This window comes from Pinus tabuliformis, chromosome 1_2, assembly GCF_031772625.1.
Source record: "Pinus tabuliformis cultivar Carrire ecotype Pingquan chromosome 1_2, CPIR1, whole genome shotgun sequence".
NCBI lineage: Eukaryota > Viridiplantae > Streptophyta > Pinopsida > Pinales > Pinaceae > Pinus > Pinus tabuliformis.
The window spans coordinates 507,057,497-507,079,532 of NC_142298.1; positions in this window are offsets into that span (position 1 = coordinate 507,057,497).

The following is a 22,036-nucleotide window of genomic DNA, read 5'->3' on the forward strand; positions in this document are numbered from 1 at the left end:
TCTGTCCCTTTTTTTGTTTCGGGGTTGCTAGTGCTACCAGCCTTTATTTAATATCCTTCTACTCTCGTAAACATCCCTTTAATTATTTTTCCCCATATTATGATGTTCGTCCCTTCTTTGCCCGCTATTTTCCTTGTCTCCATCTACTTTTTGTAGTTTTCCCATTGTTCTGTTTCTGGTGCTTCTTTCCAGTCCTTTTTTTTTTCCCATTTTCTCCACTATCCATCCCTTTCAGGGAGCTAGTACTTCTGGACTGCATCTTGCTTTGTTTGGGTGGTGAACTGGTGAATTTCTTGGAGTTGAGGTTGCTGATGAAGTTTTTCTCTTTGTTTCCATGCCTCATTCCAGAAATTCACTTTGTCTCCCTCTCTTATTTCCCAGAAGCTATGTTCTCTTATCAAATCCCTATTTGATCTTACCAGGTTCCATATTGCAGATCCTTTATTTTCTGATTGGCTTCTCAGTTTTCCTTCTAGAGATCTAGCCATCTCATATCTTTTCTCCAACAGCTTTTTCCACAAGTCTTCTGCTCCTTGTATCCATCTCCACTACAATTTTGACCCCATTACCTGGTTTAGGATATATGGATCGCGCAGCCCTAGTCCTCCTTCTATTAATGTTTTACTTAGCCATTTCCATAATGGTAACACCCACTTTTTAGCTTTGTCTGTCCCTTGCCATAGGAATTTTTTGAATATTTCCACCATTTTTTGACATATTGTTTTTGGTATAGCTTGGCTAGTCATTTGATAAATTGGAATTGATTGGAGGACTGATTTGAGGAGGATGATGTGGCTCAAGGTGTTTAGAGCCCTGAAAGTCTAGTTATCCATTCATTTTTGTATGTTTCCCATTAGACCTCCCTAGTTAGCGATTCTATTTTTCTTATCACTTAGTTGAATGCCTAGATATTTAGTGGGGAATTTCCATGCTCGAAAATCCATGGTTCTTGCTAGATATGATTGGGAAGTCATTTGAGTGTTGAAGAAGTAGATTTCCAATTTGTCTTTGTTTATCTCAGTACCTGTTGCTTTGGTAAATTCGCTGAGGATCTCCATTAATTACTTTGCTTCCTTGAGGTTGGTTTGTCCATACAACATGACGTCATCCACAAATTGTTGATGTGTTAGGGGTAGTTCTTCTCCCCACAGTCTGAGTCCTTTTAGCTATCCGCTATTCACTCTTGCTTTTATCAGTCTTCCTAGACCATCAACAGCTAGGATGAACAGAAACGGGGATAGTGGATCCCCCTGCCTGAGTCCTCTGGACGGGTTAAAGGCTTCTGTAGGTGTCCCGTTTAGCATTATGGACATAATTGGCGTAGTTATCATAGACATTACCCAATCTATCCATCTGTCATCAAAACCATAAGCTTTGAGGATTTTTTGGAGATATTCCCAGCTTAGCCTATCATATGCTTTAGCTAAGTCTAGTTTGATCATCATCCCCTTGTGTTTTGAATTCTTCAGTGAATGGATTGCTTCTTAAGCAACTATGATGCCGTCCACTATTTGTCTCCCTTTAACAAACCCCCTCTGTTCCTGTGAAATCAGCTTTGGGAGTATAGATTTTAGTCTATTCACCATTATAGTGGCTAGGATTTTGTAAAGTACATTACATAGTGCTATCATTCTGAATCCTTGTGGTTCCTTAGATTTTTCTATCTTAGGAATCAAGGTGAGAAAGGTAGCATTCAAAGCTGGGTGCATTCTTTTCGTGCATCTAGATTCTTCCACTGCATTTACTATGTCTTGACTCATGAAGCTCCATGTGGCTTGGAAGAATTCTGAGGTGTATCCATCCAGTCCTAGTGCTTTATTCTTTGCCATCATCTTCAATGTCTCTTCTACTTCTTTCTTTGTTATAACCCTTAGGAGTGCCATGTTTTGTTCTCTATTCACCCTTTTGGGTATATATTGGCTTATTTTTGCTATATCTTCCTCTCTATTGCTTTGCGTCTTGGTCAAGATTCCTTTGAAGTGTTGTACCAGTAGATTCTCCATCTCCTCTTTCTGAGTTAACCTATTGCCTTAGTTATCTTTCAGAGAGAATATTTTGTTTTGCTGTTTATGCTGTTGCATAGCCTTGTGGAAGAATTTCGTGTTTCTCTCCCCCTCTTGCAGCCATTGTATTCTCAATTTTTGTCTCCATAAGATTTCCTCTTGTTTTCTTCTTTCCTCCGACCTGTTTAGTACCATTCCTTCTTCCTCTGCTTATTCCTTTGTTCTCCTGTCTTCTATAATTTTCTTTTGTATTCTTTTCATTTTTGTCTGAAGCTTTTCTTGGTCTTTTTGAATATGTCCAAATTCCTCTCTATTCCACTTCTTTATTTTACCGTTGAGATCCTTTAATCTTAGTTGTAGAGTGTGAATTTTGTTTCTTCAGTTTATTCCAGTCTCATTCTCCTTCCACCACTATTCCATTTTTTCTATGAAGGTTGGATCTCTCAAGAAGAATGCCTCAAACCTGAAGGCTCTATTCTGATTTTGTTGGTTCATGGCGATTTCTAATTTTATGGGCCAGTGATCAGACCCTTGGTAGGGTAGGATTCTTGCTTCATATAAAATGTCCTTCCCTATGAAATGTTTTGTTGCAAGTAACGTATCAAGCCTGGAAGCTATTTGCTTGCTTCCTCCTCTACGGTTGTTCCAAGTGTGTTTGCAATTAATGGTATGGATGTCTATCATTTTCAGTTCTAATTGTATCTCCCTGAATCTTTCCATGTCTGGTTCGTCTCTTTGCAGTCTGCCTTTCTTTTCACCTTTTGAGGTTGTCATATTAAACTCGTTAGCTATCAGCCACAAATTTTCTTTGTGCAGGTTTCCTAACTATTGCAATTGGAGGAGGAAACTTCCTCTTTCCACTGGTATATGAGGTCCATAAAATACCGAGACCAAGAACCATTCTTTGTGGCCTATAAGTCGGAACCTAACGGTGAGAATCCTTTTCATTCCTAGCCAATAATCTATTGTGAATTCCATGGGGTTCCATAAAATTGTAATTCCGCCCGCGCTGCCTTTTGCATCAATTGTCATGCATTCATATGTAGGTTTGATTTTGGTTAAGATCTCCTCAATTTCCCCCTTGTTATTTTTATTTCCTATAACAACATTATTTGGGGTCTTTCTCTTTTTATCATTTCTGCTAGGTATCTCTGTTTACATTTGTTGTTAAGTCCTTGTATATTCCAAGATGTAATTATCATTGGGTGGTTGGGTTTGTTTGGTGGAATACTGCTGAAAGTGGAACTACTCTTCCAATGTTTACTAACATTTCCCCCATGATCTACATTGATTCCTGAATATTCTTCCTGCCTCTTTTTTTTCCTCCTTTGGCTTTACTTTGTTGATCTTGATTATTTTCTCATTGGATGCCTAGTTGTTCAACCATTTTTGTCTTTCCCTGATCTTGTTTTTCCTTGTATTTTTGAAAGGTTTCCCGATATAATTTTTTTTCCTCTTCTAGGATGAACGTTTCGTCCAAGTGTATCGATTCATCTAGAAGTTTCCTCAAGATTTCTTCTTTTGACGTTGGATTTTCCACTCTACTTATATCGATTTCCATTACTTCACTTTCCCGATTCTCTCTCTTTTCCTTTCCTTCCTTTTTCCGTTGTTTCACTTTGGGTTTTTCTCTTAGTATTTTTTGTGCCTTGGTTTGTGCTGCCCTCCTGTTCTTTCTCCTCCTGATAGTCCATTATTTGAGTTTCCTTATCTTCTTCTTCTACTTGTAGAACTTCAAATCTGTTTAACTTATTTGTTTTGGATTGTTGTTCTTTTCTGCCTTCCTTGGGGTTTTCCTTTGTAGGTCTTTTTTGTTTTTTATCTCCTGAAACCCTTCTTTATCTTGTTGATATTTCCTCTGTTGATTGTTACTCCATTCTTCCTCTTCTGTGTTGAGAGGACATTCCTTGAAAATATGTCCATATTCATGACACCTTCTGCATCTTAAAGGGATATGCTCGTAGTCCAACACTTGTTTCCATACCTCCTCATGGTATTCTAGCTCAACTGACCCCAAGATTGGGTCGGTTATGTTCATATAGACACATATTCTTGCATATGAAGTGTATCTTCCTTTCTTTGTTGATTTAGCTATTTTAACAAAGCTTCCTATGGTATTTCCTATTCCCTCCAGGATCTCTTAATCCCAGAAGTCCATTGGTAATCCAAACAGTCTTACCCAAACCAGGGCTGCTAGGAATCTTTCTTTATCAGGGTTATAACATTCCTCCCAGTACCTCATGAACAATCCTGCATTATTATGAAAATATGGACCATTTTAAAACACTCTTTCTTTGTCTTTTAGTTTTGAGAAAATTACTGTAAAGATGCCTCTTGCTCCCAGCTTTAGCTCTATGTGGCCTCAGGGTTGCCATTTTTGCTAGATCCATCAAGTGAGGTCCTTTTCTGACAGTCATACACTAATAAACTTGCATATTAATGCATGGTCCTTCATGTAGCTTCTATAGCGCTCCATTTTATTCACTGTAATAATGAATCTCAGTTTTTCCACTGCACACAGTAAGCACTTGCCTCTATTGCCTGGCTGCCATCTTGCTCCGAGGACAGGTCCCTGTGTCTTCGTTTCCTTGCCTGATTTGTTATTGCTCGGTCCTTCTCCTACTGTTGCATCTCTATAGGATGGGATCTCTCCCCTCCTGTCTTCCTCTGTCATTATTGTAATCTCTTGGTTTCAGTGTCGCTTTCTGACTGCAATTGTGGTTTTCCATGTCGTCTACCTCATGGCCGCATGACCATTAGGGTTGCAGAGCTCAAAAAAACCTTCTTGATTTTCATGCTTATTTTAATGTTGATAAATCAACATACCTTTTTAAATGAAATATAAAAACCTTTTAGTGTTGATGTAGAACTTGAATCTGGGTAGTTGCATACAACATCATCCCAACTATCTTCATCCAACAATTTAACCATTTGTTCTTGTATTTTCATGTAAACCTTGTGACTGTATAGATAAAGTTAAAAAAAATAATACAATGATATGTATAACAAATACTGCCAACAACAGTATGTTACATTTAAAAGAAAATTATAATGTAGAAATAAGTAAAAATAATTCAACAAACTTACTTTTGAAATTCCTCACACATTTAATCCAATGATAATTCCCCTGACTTCACATGAGATAATACCATTTTGACAAGTTTTTCATCTTTCACTCCTTGCAATGCTCACCAAGGTGTGGTAGTCGTATCTTCTGGAAGCAACTTCATTTCAGGACCTAATTTACTATTGCTACATATCAATGGTTTAGGATTTTTAACTGTCTGGTTTGTAATGCCAATGTTCTCACACATGCTAAAAATCTCATCAATCAATTCCCATATCTCTCCAGTTCTAAATAATGACTAGAAAATGTTATCCATACCTTTGAATATATCATAATTTACTTTTTCACCCTTTGAATTGATTTTTTCCTCAATTTGATAGCACATTTCAATGCAACATTCCTTCTGAAATGCTAGACTAACCTTTGTCTTATCCCCACCGCATTTTTCTTCAAATTCATTATGAATAAATCTAACCCTTTGGATGAAATTCATAGACATCCTATACTCGTTATCTGTATTATGATCCCATGCCAATAAATTTTCTTTTGTATCTGATAAACCAACATAAATGATACATTTCATTGTTTCAAAATGTGGGTTATTGGGATATTCCTCCATCGATTTCATTTGAGCTTCTACATAAAGGTCCCCCCAAGCACATAATAATTGTATTCAAAACATTTTGACTTATCAAATTCTTCTTTGTTGGGAAGTTGAACTGGATCAACAAGAAGAACATAATCAACCACATGAGCATATCGATTGTACCCCATCAATGTCTTCAAGTTGTGAACATGCAGGTCGTGTGGCTTTCTAATTTTATATTTAAATTGTCATATACTTGGTTTATAGATTTGGCTAGCATTAAGCTAAAATGTACAACCACCATCAATTAAGTTTGTCTTTGTAAAGTGATGTTGAATGGCATTTTGTTTTGTTTTAATAATGTCATCCTCTAAATCATCCCCTTGTGTAATGATTTCCCTACGTTCTTTCGAATTTTCACTAGGATCTTCACTGCTGGCCATGTATTTTTGAGAATGATCAACTTTTATTTTCTTTCTCCTCTTTTCTTCTAGATAAGTAACATCGTCATCATCAACTAGAACAAAAGACATTCTTGGGCATGTTTTCTTTTGGTATTTTATGGCTCTTCTCCTTTCTAACATCAGTTCTAATCTCATCGTCAGTAATGGTAACATATTCTTCAGCTTCAGTTTCAATTTCCTCCTCTTCAAAAGTAACATGTCTAGATTTGCTATATTTATCCACTATAGGCATTCTTTGTTGATCCCTTGGATATGGTTTTGTAGCATCATGAATTATCTTTTTTTGCTTGTTTGCCATATCTTCTTCTGACCTTGAGTAAAAGATGTTGATAACATTCATAATATTTTGCTCCATAAAATAAATTCCTCCCAACATAATTGAAAGATCTTCAATAAAATTTTGTCAAACAAAATATCATATGTCAATAAAAACTAAGTTATAAATGATATAATGTTATAGTTACAATAACACAAAACACATAAATATAAATAACAATACTTACGATATCTTGTGCAATCTCATTTATGATTTTTTTACACACCTTTGTAGAACTATATGTCGTGTTATACACTCACAATGCAAACTGATATCTAATATTGTCATTTGACTTGGGAAGTTTTGTAAGTACATAAACAACTTTAGTATCTAGTATGAAACACATGTCTAGTACTTTTCCCAGCACCTCATAACTTCCCCTATCATTAGGGATATCAGCATATAGATCTATTTACAGATGTTGTTTGCCTACTTTATTTTTCACAAACCATATAAGTTCTGTATGCTTCACTTCTTATGACTTCTTCTAGTAAGAAATGAACTTCTTATCCTTTGAGGCACTGTCTAGATTTATAGTTATTAGCTCTAGTCGGATTCATTCAACAATATTTTTTAAGGATCCACCTCCAGTTTAGTAGTCTTTGGTCCAGAAATATTCACATAAATGTTCCTTTATGCCATTTCCTACAAAAAAATACACACACAGATATATATATATATATATATATATATATATATATATATATATATATATATATATATAAATAAAAAACGAAAAAAAAAAACCAGAAACATGCACATCGACCCCCATGACAAGTTGGATGTTAGGTTCATACAAGGAATAAAAAATATCCATTCCTTAGAAGAAAAAAAAAATTATTTTTTCATTTGTCCCCGGTCCCTTGGAAGGCTAGGGGCTAATTTTGAGAATCATCCCCCTACATGCCAAGGGACTGATTTTGAGAATCAACTCCTTACATGTAAAGGGGTTCTTTCTCATAATCAGCTCCTTGCCTACTAGGGGGCCATTATGCCTTAGTGTCATCTAGTGCATGTGCCTATGGGAGGCTGCACCTACCCGAGGCAAAAGGAGCCCCTGGCCTGCTAGGGGGTTGATTCCCAGAGTCAGCCCCCTCGCTTGCTAAGGGCCAATTCTGGGATTCATCCTCTAGTAGTCTAGGTAGATGATTCTGGTCAGTCCCCGATAGGTCATGGTGTCAATTCCCATAATCACCCCCTTGGCCTACCAGGGGCTGATTCCAGGAATAGCCCCCGGCAAGGCAGGGAGTCAATTCTAGGAATTGGCCCCTTGGCCTGCAAGGGATGATTCACAGAATCAGACCCCTGGCAAGCCTGGGGGTCGTTTTGGATTTTTTCCAGGGCGGGCACGCCCATGGTCAGATGCACTTGCCCAAAGACTGATTCCCTTAATCAACCCTGAACCCCTGGGTGGGTTGGGCCATGTGGGTAGGTGTTGTGGGTGGGCACGTTGACAATTGGGTTAACTCGGCCTTGGGCATGGCCGCTTGTAGCACCCACCCTCGCAACCTAGCCCGCCTAGGTGTGAGGGTTGATTCTCAAAATCGGCCCTCACCCCTTGGACCGGCTAGGTCATGGGAGTGGGGGGGCAGCCCCCTCCACCCCCCGTCCCCATAGCCCAACACACCCAAGGGGTGAGGGCCGATTCCTAGAATCGAACCTCACCCCTAGGGCAGGATGGGCTGTCGGGGTGGGTGCCGTGGGCGGGAACGCCCACAGTCGGGCACACCTTCCCACAAGCACAAGCATGTGGGTGGTCATGCATGGTCGTGGTCATGCTTTCCCATAGCACAATGGCCCCCTGGTAGGCCAGGGGGCTAATTCCAAGAATCATTCCCCTAGCCCACCAAGGGGCCTCTCTGCCCTGGGTAGGCATGCCCACAACCAGCAAGCCCGCGACTAGGCCCACCACACCCTAACATAATGGACCCCTTGCCTGCCAGAGGGCTGTTAGGTAAGCCTGGCTTGTGTCAATTTCTAATTTGTAAAAGGAAGCTAAATTTCGTTAATAAAAGTTTTTTTTTTTTACTAGAATGTGTTTTATGTCTAGTATTCTACACGAACATAGCAATCTAATTGACACAACTACTAGTAAACCTATGGGAGTTTAGAACTTGTACTTAACAAAAGGGAAACTAACCTTTCAAATGCGATAATCTCTCATTGAATGTGTTGTCGATAACAATGTAGATGCTCCACAAAATCATTCCAAGTCTTTTAACGAAACCTCGAAAAATCTTGATGTGATGTGAGGAATAGTGATAATGAAATTTATGATATAGCAGAAATTACGGAATCTTTTTTACCGCATGGTGAATGTGGTATTTTTTTGTTAATAAAAACTTTATAAATCGTGTTATGGTGATATAGTGATTTATTTTAAATGTGGGATAGAAGATATAATAAAAATTTAAAAAAAATATTCATTTGTCTAGTAAATGCTATATATTTTAAGTAAAGATTAATTTAGGTAAAAAAATTAGTTTAAAATTTTAGTTTAAAAAATTATTTTCATGAGAAAATTTTAGTTAAAAATCTTTCAATAAATGGTATGAGAAAGTTTTGGAGGGAAATACATGAAACAAAATTTTTGGAGGGAAAATTTTTGGCGAAATATTTGGGGGGAAACTTTGGAGGGAAATTTTCTTTCTTTAAGCTATATATTATCATTAGGTTAGAGTGCATTTGTATCATTCAACCTCTTATGTTTGAAAGCCATGGATTCTTCTGATAGTGAAGGTTCGCGTTGTGAAGCATCAACATCTTCATCACATAACAACTCTATTCATATTGATGACTATAATGAAAATTCTTTCACTATGAATACAAAGTCAAATCTTCCACTTAGTCCTAATCCTAAGGACTATGAGATCAACACTGATGAGGGGTAGGATAAAGAGTTTAAAATAAATAAAGAGTCACAGTTTCCACTTAGTCCTAATCCTATGGACTATGAGAGCAACAATGATGAAGAACATGATGAAGAATTTCAAATAAATAGAGAGTCGTTGTTTTGACTTAGTCCTAATCCTATGGACTATGAGAGCAACAATGATGAAGGCCAGGATGAAGAATTTCCAATAAATCGAGAGTCACAGTTTCCACTTAGTCCTAATCCTATGGACTATGAGAGTAGCAGTGATGAAGGCCCGGATGAAGAATTTCCAATAAATCGAGAGTCACATTTTCCACTTAGTCCTAATCCTAAGGACTATGAGAGAAACAATGATGAAGGTCAGGATGAAGAATTTCCAATAAATCGAGAGTCACATTTTCCACTTAGTCCTAATCCTAAGGACTATGAGAGAAGTAGTGATGAAGGGTAGGATGATGAATTTCTAGTAAATAGAGAGTCACATTTTCCACTTAGTCCTAATCCTAAGGACTATGAGAGCAATAGTGATGAAGGGAAGAATGAAGAATTTCTAGTAAATAGAGAGTCACATTTTTCACTTAGTCCTAATCCTAAGGACTATGAGAGTAGCAGTGATGGAGGGCAAGATGAATAATTTCCAGTAAGTAAAGAGGCACATTTTCTGTATAGTCCTAATCCTATGGACTATGAGAGAAGCACTGACAATGCACATGACGAAGAATATCCAATAAACAGAGAGTCAAATTTTCCATTTAGTCCTAATTCTAAGGACTATGATGGTAGCACTGACGAATGGAAAGATGAATAATATCCTCCAAGTTAGTATTTCAAAAGAAAAAATGATCATAGTGAGGATAATATTCATCCTAATGACGATGAAAATGCTTATACAAATGATGATTCAATGATGGAGGCGTTGCCACCAAATATTATATCAAGGAGTAGGAGCAGACCTTTTCATATCAATCCAAGATGTTCTAGTTATACAGGGGGTAGAGAAGAATATCTCATGAGAAGAATTTCTATTAGTGCTCTCATTTCAAGTGAATGTTCTCAAAAGATTTCTTGAAACATATGGATTTCAAGTTTTCATTGGAGAAAAGGAAGAGATATTTGTCAATGAATAAAAGCATGCAAAATACATACTTAGTGGGGTGCATGAAATCTACACTATCAGGTTATGATTATCATATTGGGTCTTTATTTATATGCAGAAGGGCTTTCAAAATGTTTCATTCAATGGGTAATTTTCATCTATCAAGAATCCAAGAAAAATTGGAAAAGGATCCCACATTTTACTCAGAAGTACGTCATAAACAACAAATTGGGCCATTATCAAATACTACAATGTCATGGATGAAAGATTTATTTTCAAAGCATGGAGAGTGTATTCCAAATAAAGAGATAATACATATTCCAAATAATTTCTCAAGACGAGAAATCCACAACTTATATAAAGAATATGCAGAAGGTGTTGAAGGAAATGGTCAATTTTTTACATATCAATATTTTTTGAAGATATGGAATAAACAATTCAACAATGTCTGTATTCCTAAGAAGAAAAGGATGGGGGTTTGTAGTACATGTGAAGGAGCAGAAAGAGGTAAGCATTTGTAACATTAATTTTTAAAATTGTATAGTCATCAAATATGAAAACGTATTTATTAATGACTTTCTTTTATGTTGTATAGATTTCATTGTCAAAGCGCTTCAAGAGCATCACAAACAACAAACAAGTGAAAGGAAAAATTTGTACAAGCATCGAAAGAAGTGTTATGATAATCCAAATAAATATTTGGGTTTGATAATTGATGGTATGGACCAAAACAAAACACTTATACCACATTTTGTTCGCACAACCAAAAATTTATATGAGGAAAATTTTATTCGGTATCACTTGGTCAGTTGTATGGTCTTCAATGGGAAAATGTTGCCAAGGGTATACTTCATAGCTCCAAATATTCATAATGATGCAAAGCTGACAATAACCATAATTCATGATGTGCTTTCTCATTGGTCTGGTAATCTTCCTGAAGTTTTGTATCTACAATTCGACAACACAAGTCGTGAAAACAAAAATCACATTATTTATGGATATCTAAACATTTTTGTTGAATTGAGAAATTTAAAGAAGGTAAAGGTTGGTTTCCTTCTTGTTAGGCACACTCATGACCATATTGATAAGATGTTCAGTCATTTTTCAATCACATTGAGGAGGAAGGATGTTGGGAGCTTGCCATCATTAATTGAATGTATTAAGAAATCATACGTGTAGAGCCTATTTTTGATGCGTTGGTAGGAAATATTGACATGCGAAGGTTTATTCTCGGATCACATGGTGAGGAGAAATGCATTGAACAACTTAACGCCATTAGCTTCCAACATTAATTTTGTATCAAAAACATAATGGGAAAAACACTAATATGGGGCAAGAAGAATTCAACTACTGCAGAATGGGTGTCATCATCAGGTTTGGCATTTTTGAAGCTCATTCCAAATCATCCAATATTTGCGTTAAATATATTGTTATTAGAATCAGTTGCTGAAGTTCATAATGCATGCAGGCATAAGAGAGATATAAACTATTCTGATTGCCTAGAAGAAATAAAAAAATGTATTAGATATACATATGAGTACTTTGATATTGCTAATTCAGTTTGGTGGGAGTCTTTTTTCAATAATCAAAGCGATATCGTTTCAAGAACAAAAAATGAAGATATACCGTTGAAAACTCCATTTATTTGGCCACAAAATGTGTCAAATGAACACGAGGAAAGAAAAATTATTGAACAACAACAATCTCAAGGTATTGTTAATTCTTTGCAGGTAGAGGAAAGAGAAATGTATATTGGTTCTAGAAGATCTCATGCACAACGTGAAGCCATGGAAGACCTTTACAAGAGTTTAGTACATGATATTAAGGAGGGTTGCATGATCACAGTGCTAGCAGATGGAGATGCCGATGGCTATCCATTCAGGGTTCCTAAGGTTATAAAGGTCATTACAGGAAATGAAGATGTTGCAGGTGTTGAAGTACATTGGTATGCCACAAATACACACCCATTAAATGGTGTGTACAAGCCAGAGATGGTACTTGATAAAAAACTTGGCGGAAAGAGAAAAAGAAAGGGTACAAATATAAATCGTTGCCACACAGACCTCTTAAATTTGGAGGATGTTGACATACTTGTTTATGAATTCAATTTAACAAAGAGAGGAACTCTTCGCTTCAGGACAATAGAGATTCTGAAGAGGTTGTTACCAAAAGAAACAGTGTTGAGATGGGAGTCTATTGAACCCAATCATAGATCTAGAATAATTTTGAAACCTGAAATGGTGGGCATGCATGTGGACTTAGATGGGGCACTAGTTGATGAAAGAGAAGAATATGGAACATCTTCATCTAAATCTAGTCATTCATCTGAAGATGTGAATTCTGATGGTGTGTAAGAAGATATGAGTGATTTTGAATAATTGTCTAAGAAAATTTATACAACTAATGTTTGCATCATATCTTGAAATAAAAATTTTGATTTCCAAATGATGTTAAATGAAGTTATGAGTCAATTTTATGTTTGTTGGATTATATGTTATAACTATGATGGGTTTTATTGTTTAGAATATCCACAATGAAAAAATAACTCAGAGAATGTTTCATTTAATCTACAAGTATAGATATTTTGAATAATTTAGTCATGTAATTTGTTCACAATGTCATGGTTTAGATGTGTTGAAAAATTAGAGTTTTTTAATTCTATGGTTGAAAATTTTCCAATTTTTTTTATCTTTAATGTTATGGTTGAAAACGATTAGAATTTTAGTGATCTTTAGTGTCAAGTTATTATATGTTTAACGACATGGATGAAAGTTGATAGAATTTTAATGTGTTTCAGATCCCATTATTTTATCTTTATTGTCATTACTAAAAAATGTTGAAATTACACCCGGGGAATAAAAAAGTTATTCCACCAAAAACATTAGTGTGTTTTTTTTTTTTTTGCACAAAAAAAAATTGGTTTTACTGCCATTTTTTAAATAGGTTGAAAATTAACCCTAAAAAAATAAACATCATTCCAGAATACGCACCTTTCATATTTTGCAATTTTTTTCATGTTTTTTGAGGTTTTTTTGGCTAGAGTTCATGTTTTGAGTTTATAGTTCTGATTTAAAAGTTTACGTGTTTTTAAGCGAAACTAATCTTGGTTAATACCATTAAAGCCAAGTCTTGAAACACTACACCTTAATAAATCAACACACGTAGATTAATCACACTTGGGCCTTAGGGATAAATAATATTTGTAGTGTAGGTGTAGGGTCGGTGGGATAAGCTTCCAATAACACCCATTAGTCACTTTCATTGAGACATATAAGTTGACATATTAGGGAGCTTAAAATCATTCACCATCCCACAATCAAAGCCAGTTTGTGTTAGAAACCTGATTCAGAGGGGTTTAGACTAGGTCATCATGTGAGCAGTGCTCCTCAAGGTTACCCAACCCGTGGTAGGAAATTCCATGCGGTTGCTGACTACCAAGAAGCTAAATACTTGACCACCCCCATGGGGAAAAGGTAACTATAGTGACCAATCTTAGGAAAAAACCTATAGGATTAGCTATGGGAAGCAGTTGGTCCTCTACCCCACATTTCTATGGACACCTCTGCTTGAGGGGATAAGCTTCTGTCAAGTAAGAAGTTCTTTGGAAGGCCATATGAAATAGTATATCTAAGATTGTTTGAGAATTTAGATCACTTATAGGCTAGAGGTATTTTTGTTTGATAGGACGTGTTTACTTGTATTAGAGTAACATCATTAAAATAGTTAGTTTACACTTGGCACCACTACATTAGGAATTTTCTTATTATTTGTTGCTCTTTTATTCCTATCATTACCATTTAGTTTAGACACCATAGCGCCTCCAAGGTGTTTGTCATGTCGAATTCGAGTGCTTCACCCTTAGTTCTTGTTAGGCCATATAACTGCTCCCCGTTGGGTTAGAGTTCATCTTCCCAGTCTTCCATCGAGTCATCATTCTAGTTCTCATTCTGATCTTACTGATTCATCCATTTCATCCTCTGATTATGCATCTTCTCAACCCCATATCGCCACCATGTCAGGCACTAATGTGGGTGTGGGACCCCAAGGTGGTAACCCAGATGCTAACCAAGGTACCCCCACTAGCGGAACCCCTACCGGTGTGGTCACTCCTTCTCCCTTACTTCCTTTTATGGCTGGTTTAAGTCTCCTAGATTTTATCCAGCTTATCAATGATCCTCTTCTCCATGATCCCACATGGCCAACAATGCCTACTAAACTCCCTTCAAACATCCCCAAGTTTGAAGGTAATCCTGGAGAAGATCCAACTAATCATGTTCACTCCTTCCATATGTGGTTTTCATCCAAATCCATTACCGAAGACTCCATTGGTCTTCATTTGTTCCAATGCACGCTCACTAGAACTGCTGCTAAGTGGTATGTCGACTAGCCCAAAGAAACCCATTCCAATTTAGTGAATCTTGCCACAAACTTTATTTCATATTTTCACTTACCTCTCCATTATGATACCAGTAGGCAACTCTTGACTTCTTTCCATAAAACTTCTTTCACTCGCCTTTCTGACCATGTCTAAGAATATCGTAGAAGGAGGAGCATCTTAGAGCTCCTAACTTTGAAGACCAAGTCTATATGGATTGGTTTCTTAGGTCATTGTTGGCCCCCATTACAAAAGATGTCGCATCACACTTTTCTTAGTCTGAGGAAGAATCACTCCAAATAGCTCTCAAATTTGATTTGATTTACGCCCAATCAGGTTATGTTTGCACTGTCATCCTCGATCTGCCTCGGCCTAGTGCTACTAATACACTAGGCGCGTCTCATGCCGTGGATGGTATAGTTGGAACCCTTTCACACCCTCAACCATATGCTCCACCTCATATGAGTTATGGTCAACCTCAGAGAGGCACAAGTTCCATTTACAATTATCCCTCTCCCAATCCTCCTTAGGGAAATCCTTACTCAGGTCTTAGCACACTATATGAATATCCCCATCTCTATCAACAGATGCCAGTGCCAGCTGTTGCTCCGCCTTTTTATACTAGTGTTGCCCCATCCTTATTATCAATATGCACAACCTAACGCTCTAGCTCCTTCGGCACCATTGCCCCATCCCCCCATGCTTTCTCCCCCTCAACTACAACAATCACCTCCTCCTCAAGGACAAGTGTATGCTCAGTAAAGTGGACCCAATACCCCTAACCCCAAGAAAACGAACAATGGGAAGGGTAATAGGAACCCATAGTCTCAAGGTAATCAAGGCAATCAAGGTCCACCACCCAATGCCCCTCAGGGTCCTCAACTTAATCCCGCAACCTAACAACATGGTGGTCAACCCAAGGAGAACTAGGCTCTTCATACGAACAAACCTTGTGCTTGGTAATTTTACCCATGAGTGTCCTATTTTACCACAGATGCGACAAGTATGGGAAGCTCAAGCAACATCCCAAGGATTGTAACCAAATACTCCTCCTCCTCCTCCTGCTTCATCTCAATCGACTGTGCTTACCAATCCTTTTCCTCACCAAGGATACATCATTGCCAAACCTCCACAAGGTCAATCAGTTCAAGCAGCTCCACCATCTAGTCAACATGATTATCAAATTCCTATGATGTATTATGATGAGGTAAATACTGAACAAGTCAACCTTCATACTTGATCGTGCCAGTATGATAAGCCATCTACTAATTCTGCGACTGAGTCTCAACCCAAAGTGTCCATTGGGCCTCTATCATCAACCAATGGTACCTTAAAGATCCCTTCACCTAAGGTCGAGGTTATTCCCAAGATCCCCAAAGGTTCGTTATGTCAAAATGTTTCTGCTACCAAAGTCGCCCATACATATAGCATAGTAGATGATTTTCCGCAATCTCCTGTTGCCATGTCAATGTTGGAAGCTCTCTAGATGTGCCCATCACAACAAAAATATCTACTATATGCTCTAGGTGTTGTGGACCCTCAAGATGATCAGAGGATTTTATTTCATGTTGACAAGTTAGAAAATCCTCCCTAACCAACATCTGTTGCATTCCAAATTCCAGTCTCAGTTACAAACACCACTATTTAGCGGTGTATCATTGATGAAGGCACATCCAGTTGTGTGATGGCTGCCAGCGTTTGGAAGAAACTTGGCTCCCCTTACCTATCCCCATCCACCATCACTCTGAATGCATGGGATGGTCATCCTTCATAGCCCATTGGTTTATACCACAACTGCCTAATCACAGTTGCTGGCAAGACTATCTGTATTGACATCAAAGTCATTAATGATCCCTTAGAATATAACATCCTTTTCGGTCGTAGTTATACTTATGTTATGGTAGTTCTCACATCTGTAGTTCACAGAAAGATTTGTTTCCCCATAATGGAAAGATCGTCACAATTGATCAACTGGCGTACTATGATCCAAAATCCCAGACTTCACCTCGCAGACCAACATTTCTTTCATGGCTAACAATAATATTTTCTCATCTGTTACTCCAAGAGTCTATAAATATTCCTCTTTGCTTGGTGCTTACTATGGCCCACCTCATACTCCTTCTGAGCCTAGCTCATCGAGTGTTTGCATGCTCCAAGCATCGCGAGCCACCCACAAATTATCTGCTATGCCTTCACAATAGTTTGCACCTCCTCAACCTGTTGTGCCTGACTTAACTCTTCCTGCCATATAATTACTCAAGGATCACTTCCTTCTCCTAGTGTCTCTCCTAATCCATTGCCACCTAGAACCGTTCCCTTAGGCCTTAACCATTGTGGAGTAGTTCCTCTAGGCCATTATCCATTTGGTCAGATACCCTTCTTATTCCCACCTCCTAGAGTCTATTCTACACCTATTATGGCTACATTTAGTCTACCTAATATTACCTTAGGGATCCTAGTCTGGTACATCGACCCCCCCCTAAACACTCCACCTAATTAATTGAAAACTTACACTGCTTCGATCCCTGTCCAACCAGTTGTTCCTACACCTTCCTTTAATTTAGTTCCACAACAACCTCAACAGGAGCCTACTCCTGTTGCGGAAGAATCTAGTGAGTGGGGGGAATCCCGAAAGAAGGGAACTCAAGACAAGGCTCCCCCAAAAATTCCATCTCTCCCTAATCCACTAAAGAATATTCCTCCTTGCGCTTTGTGTGATGTTTTCAGTCATGCCACCAATAACTGTCCTCAACTCCCTCGTGTAAAGAATGTGGTCATTGACACCTTCCCTGATTCTAAAATTCCTGAGGTCCATGTTACCTCACATGAGTCAGCTAAGAAGGTCTGATCGTTATGCACAAACCACCCTTACGCTTTGTGTGATAACTATGGCCACTATTCCCATCACTTTCCCCATCTCAAATATTTTCGCGATACACTGCAAGTGCTTTGCAAATTAGAGGCTGCTCATAATGATTCCACTTCTCCTTTACGTGTGGATTCTGGTCCCACTTCTACACTAGAACAAGAGGCCTCTACAACACCCATTGTAATCCCTCCCCCTGATGTTGAGATGACGGATATTTTTGCTCCTATTCTCTACCTATTTTCATTCATGAGATCAATACCTAGGAACTCCCCTGATGTCTCCTTTTGTGATTCTATTGAACCTTCTTCGTCAGACACATTGGTCTCAACATCGGTAGATATTCCATCTACTAGTCATATGTTTCCCACCTTTGATGATGCATATGTGAAGCTTGTCTCTCATGAAGAGGCTTCAAGTAACTCTTCGCCATCATGTGATATATGTTCCTCTAGTTCACCCATCTTCCATTTTGATGAAGATATCATGGAAGCTATGACCACCCTTGATTACCCTTGGGATGATATGCACCAGTGTGCATACCTACTTCCGCAGTAGACCCATGACCAATAGGCTATGTAGTCCAAAGACTTCACCCATGTTTAGGCCGATTGGTTCAATAACCCCTTAATTTCAACCCACGCATTCGAGCCACATTCACCTTGTGGCCATTACATTACCACACAAGTTTTGGGTAAGGGGGCATCTATCTTTGAGAGTCCAGGAGAAGAAATTCTCTCCAACACTCCTAGTGCATGTGGTAGTGTCCACTCTAGTATCATTATTCTTTCCCATTTAGAAGAACCTCTCGAGTATCATATCACTTCAGATCACTCTTGGGATGATTCACTTGCTCGTCCCTCAATCTTACCTCAACAACTAGTTCCTTAGATATTATTGTTGTTCAACCACCATGTTTTCTAGGTGAGCATCAGTTCATTATATCTGAAGCCACTCTTTGGCATAGTGACACCATGTATGTGAACCCAGAAATTTAGTCCATTTGATTCATATATGTAGTGCCCAGTGTGATTGGTAATCCAACATTTACTTTCTCTAACTATATCTATCCATTCTTCCCATAATAAGCCAACCATAAGCAAATGGCGAACCACATCATCAAAATGTGTTTGTAGTCCAGTACTCTAAATAAATCCGGTATACCCATAGCATACTCAATTTATCCATACAAAATGGGGGGCACACATGCCCCTCCATCTCCTCATCATCTTTTGGAGGATCTCGTATCATTTGGGCCAAGATGCTTGAATCCCTTATTCGAGCACTTGGAACACAATGGCACTCCACAAACTCCTCCTTCTAGGGGGCATAAATTCCACCTTTATATACCAGATCAGTCTCCTCCATCATATATGCTAGGGGGTAGTATCCCATGCTTGGGGGCATGATAGTTCATCCTATATCCAACTTATCACTTGATTAACACAAGTCTCTGACTAAACCCCAATGATCTAGGTATGGTTGATTATCCTCTCTTTCCCTGGATAGTTTGTTCTATCGGCCTCTTCGGCAAGCCATATGCACATTGAATATTTTAGATCCTTGATACCATATATTCAAACATTCTACTCTATGTGATGCCACACTTACCACCCAGTCCCCATGTTTGACTTGGTGGGAGGGGATGATCCTAGACCTTCTCTAGTAGTTCACTCTCGTGTTCTATCTTACCATGATTCTTCACCAGAGATCATCCTTCCACGAAGCATTTAGGCCATTTTTAGACAAGTAAGGTCACCTACCTAAAATTTGTAGATCCAGATTCTAACGGTGAGTTTTTTCACTACGATATCCACAATATTTATGGCCTTCTCCTCCTCTCCGAATTCTCCACAACTCATTATCAAAATGAATTGGATTTGGAGGCAAAAAGCCCTTTTATAGGAAAAACCCTAGTTTTTTTTGTTGCCCATTATGACTAAATCGTAGCTCCATTTGATGAACCATCAGAACCGTTGGAAATATCTCACCAAGATCTATAATGGGTCTCTCTTTGTTTTTGGTAATTTGAAACTTCACACGGAAGCCATTTTTTCCACGAGGTCTCACTTTGCCACCTCTTAAAACCGAACCTCTTCATATGAGCTATCCATACTCTGGTACCACTTTAAATTTGCATTGGTTGACACATGTGTTGATTTTCATCATGAGTAACCATTATTTACTCATGTTTTAATGGTCCCCACCTTGTCTCTCCCACGTGGTAACATCTTTGAGTTACTCTTATTCAGAGCATCTGCAATGTGTCACCATTGTGCTTATGAAGTCTATTCAGAGTCCCAATTTGAGTCATGTTCCAGTGTTTCATTTGTTTTTGTGTCACACTTGTCTCATTTTAATTATATTTTTCCTCCAGTCCTTCTGCTCTATCTCTGTCGAACCCTCGTTTGAGTCATCAACCATCCCCTTGGGAATCGAGTCAATCGTTGCCAGGTCAACCACTTTTTATTTATGCTCTAACAAGGTAAGTCGTCAACACACCATCCATATTGTTTCCTTCCATCATTATACCTGGTGTCAGTCCATCAGTCACTCTATTATATTCCCTCATGCCTTTGTTAAGGAATCCTCATTGCCTTAACTTTGGCAGGCTCTCTTCTGTCGACCTCAACACATTTATTTCAGAACAGTGGTCTAGAGGGTGGTGTACCTTGGTTCTATCTTACATCTTTGTTCAATGCCTTAGATCGGGAAAAGGGACTCATTATTTCCCTTTGACTTGGTTTTTTCTCACGTTCTCGACATCATCTCCTTATCGCACGATTGGGATTCATAGACTTGAAAGTTCGGTGATCCAGACAATTATCCTAGTGATTCCCAGGTGTGTGTGAGATGTTTCATACCTCATGAGGGTGTGGCACTTTAGGTATCCCCCCACATGCCCAGATGACCATAGATGTTGATCGAGCCTCTAATGCAGTTTCGTAGATTTGATGGGTTCAATTTCCACCACTTGCAGCGCCCACAACATGCATGTCTCCTCCACATGATCCATTCATATCTTCATAGCCCTTTCCTATTCAGCAGGGATTCCTTAGTTGTGATCCCCACTCCCCATGTCAGTTTGAGGGGAATTATATCTCATGTACTCAAATGGTATTGTATTCAGTCCTGGCCTATGTTTTTCCCAGGTGATTATGTATATGGGATCCAATGTATCAAGTATCATGTATCATGTACTTTATATCTCAGTCCCACATTGCTAGGCTCACCATTATTCTTTGTACATATTTATCTAGGTGGGTATGGGTATGCCTCTCCCACCTCATTTCAGATCATGTACTACCATATAAAAGGAGACTTCTATCATTTTTTAGGTCTCGTCCCCTCCGTTATTTGTCCATCCTTGACTTGCTTCATTTCTCTCTCTCTCTCTGATGCCCCTTTTTGTGTCTCATGGAAGTTTAATCTACAATGTATTTCGGTCATATGATTGTCTCCTAACACTCATACATGTGGGGGAAATCTGTTATCACCAAAAAATGATCACCTTACCATTTCTCACTAGGTCGATCGAAATACACCACGTAGATTTAATTTTACCATTGTAAAATCACTTTCACTGTGGAAAATAATTTAGTAAACCACCTTTATTAAGTTATTTTCTGATTTAAATAAAAAACCCCATGAGAATAATAAGATAAATCATTGTCCTCTTGGGGTAGCTCAATTAGCAACGGGCATGGAAATGAAATCACATTAAACCAGAAGTCTTGGGTTCAAATCTTGTACTATCCCCTCGACCGAGGTAGGAAGTTCAACATGATGAAGATGTAGTCCTACCAAGCTTACAAAAAAAATAGATAAATCATTATTTATTTAATTTTCTCAAGTAATTATTAAATCATTATTTAAATAATTATTCCTTATCACATTTGATTAAATCCCTTAGGAATATTTAAATAAATCATTATTTATTTAAATTTCTTTATTTCTGTTATTAGAATAATTATTAAATCACTATTTAATAATTATTTTGATTTCACAACTTTGTTGTTTCATGCAAAATAATTAATAATTCATTGAATTTGTTAATTATTTCTAAATAATGGTATTTAACCATTTTAAATATATTGTCCCTCTCTAATAAATATAATAAAGTATTCCAAGTAGTTAGAACTGGATTTGGTTAATAATATTTGATATTATACATTTTCGAGATTAACTCCATACTTTGCTATATAAAGGAGGGTTTCTCATTCATTCTTCATCATGATCATTATCATTGTCAACATTATCATCATTTATCTTGAGCTCCCATTTTGAGTTCTTCACTTTTGTTTGGGTTTTCACACTTTGAGAGAGAGAATCAATTTTTGAAGCATCAAGGATATCAAAGGACCCATCCCACAAAGTGGGACTTACAG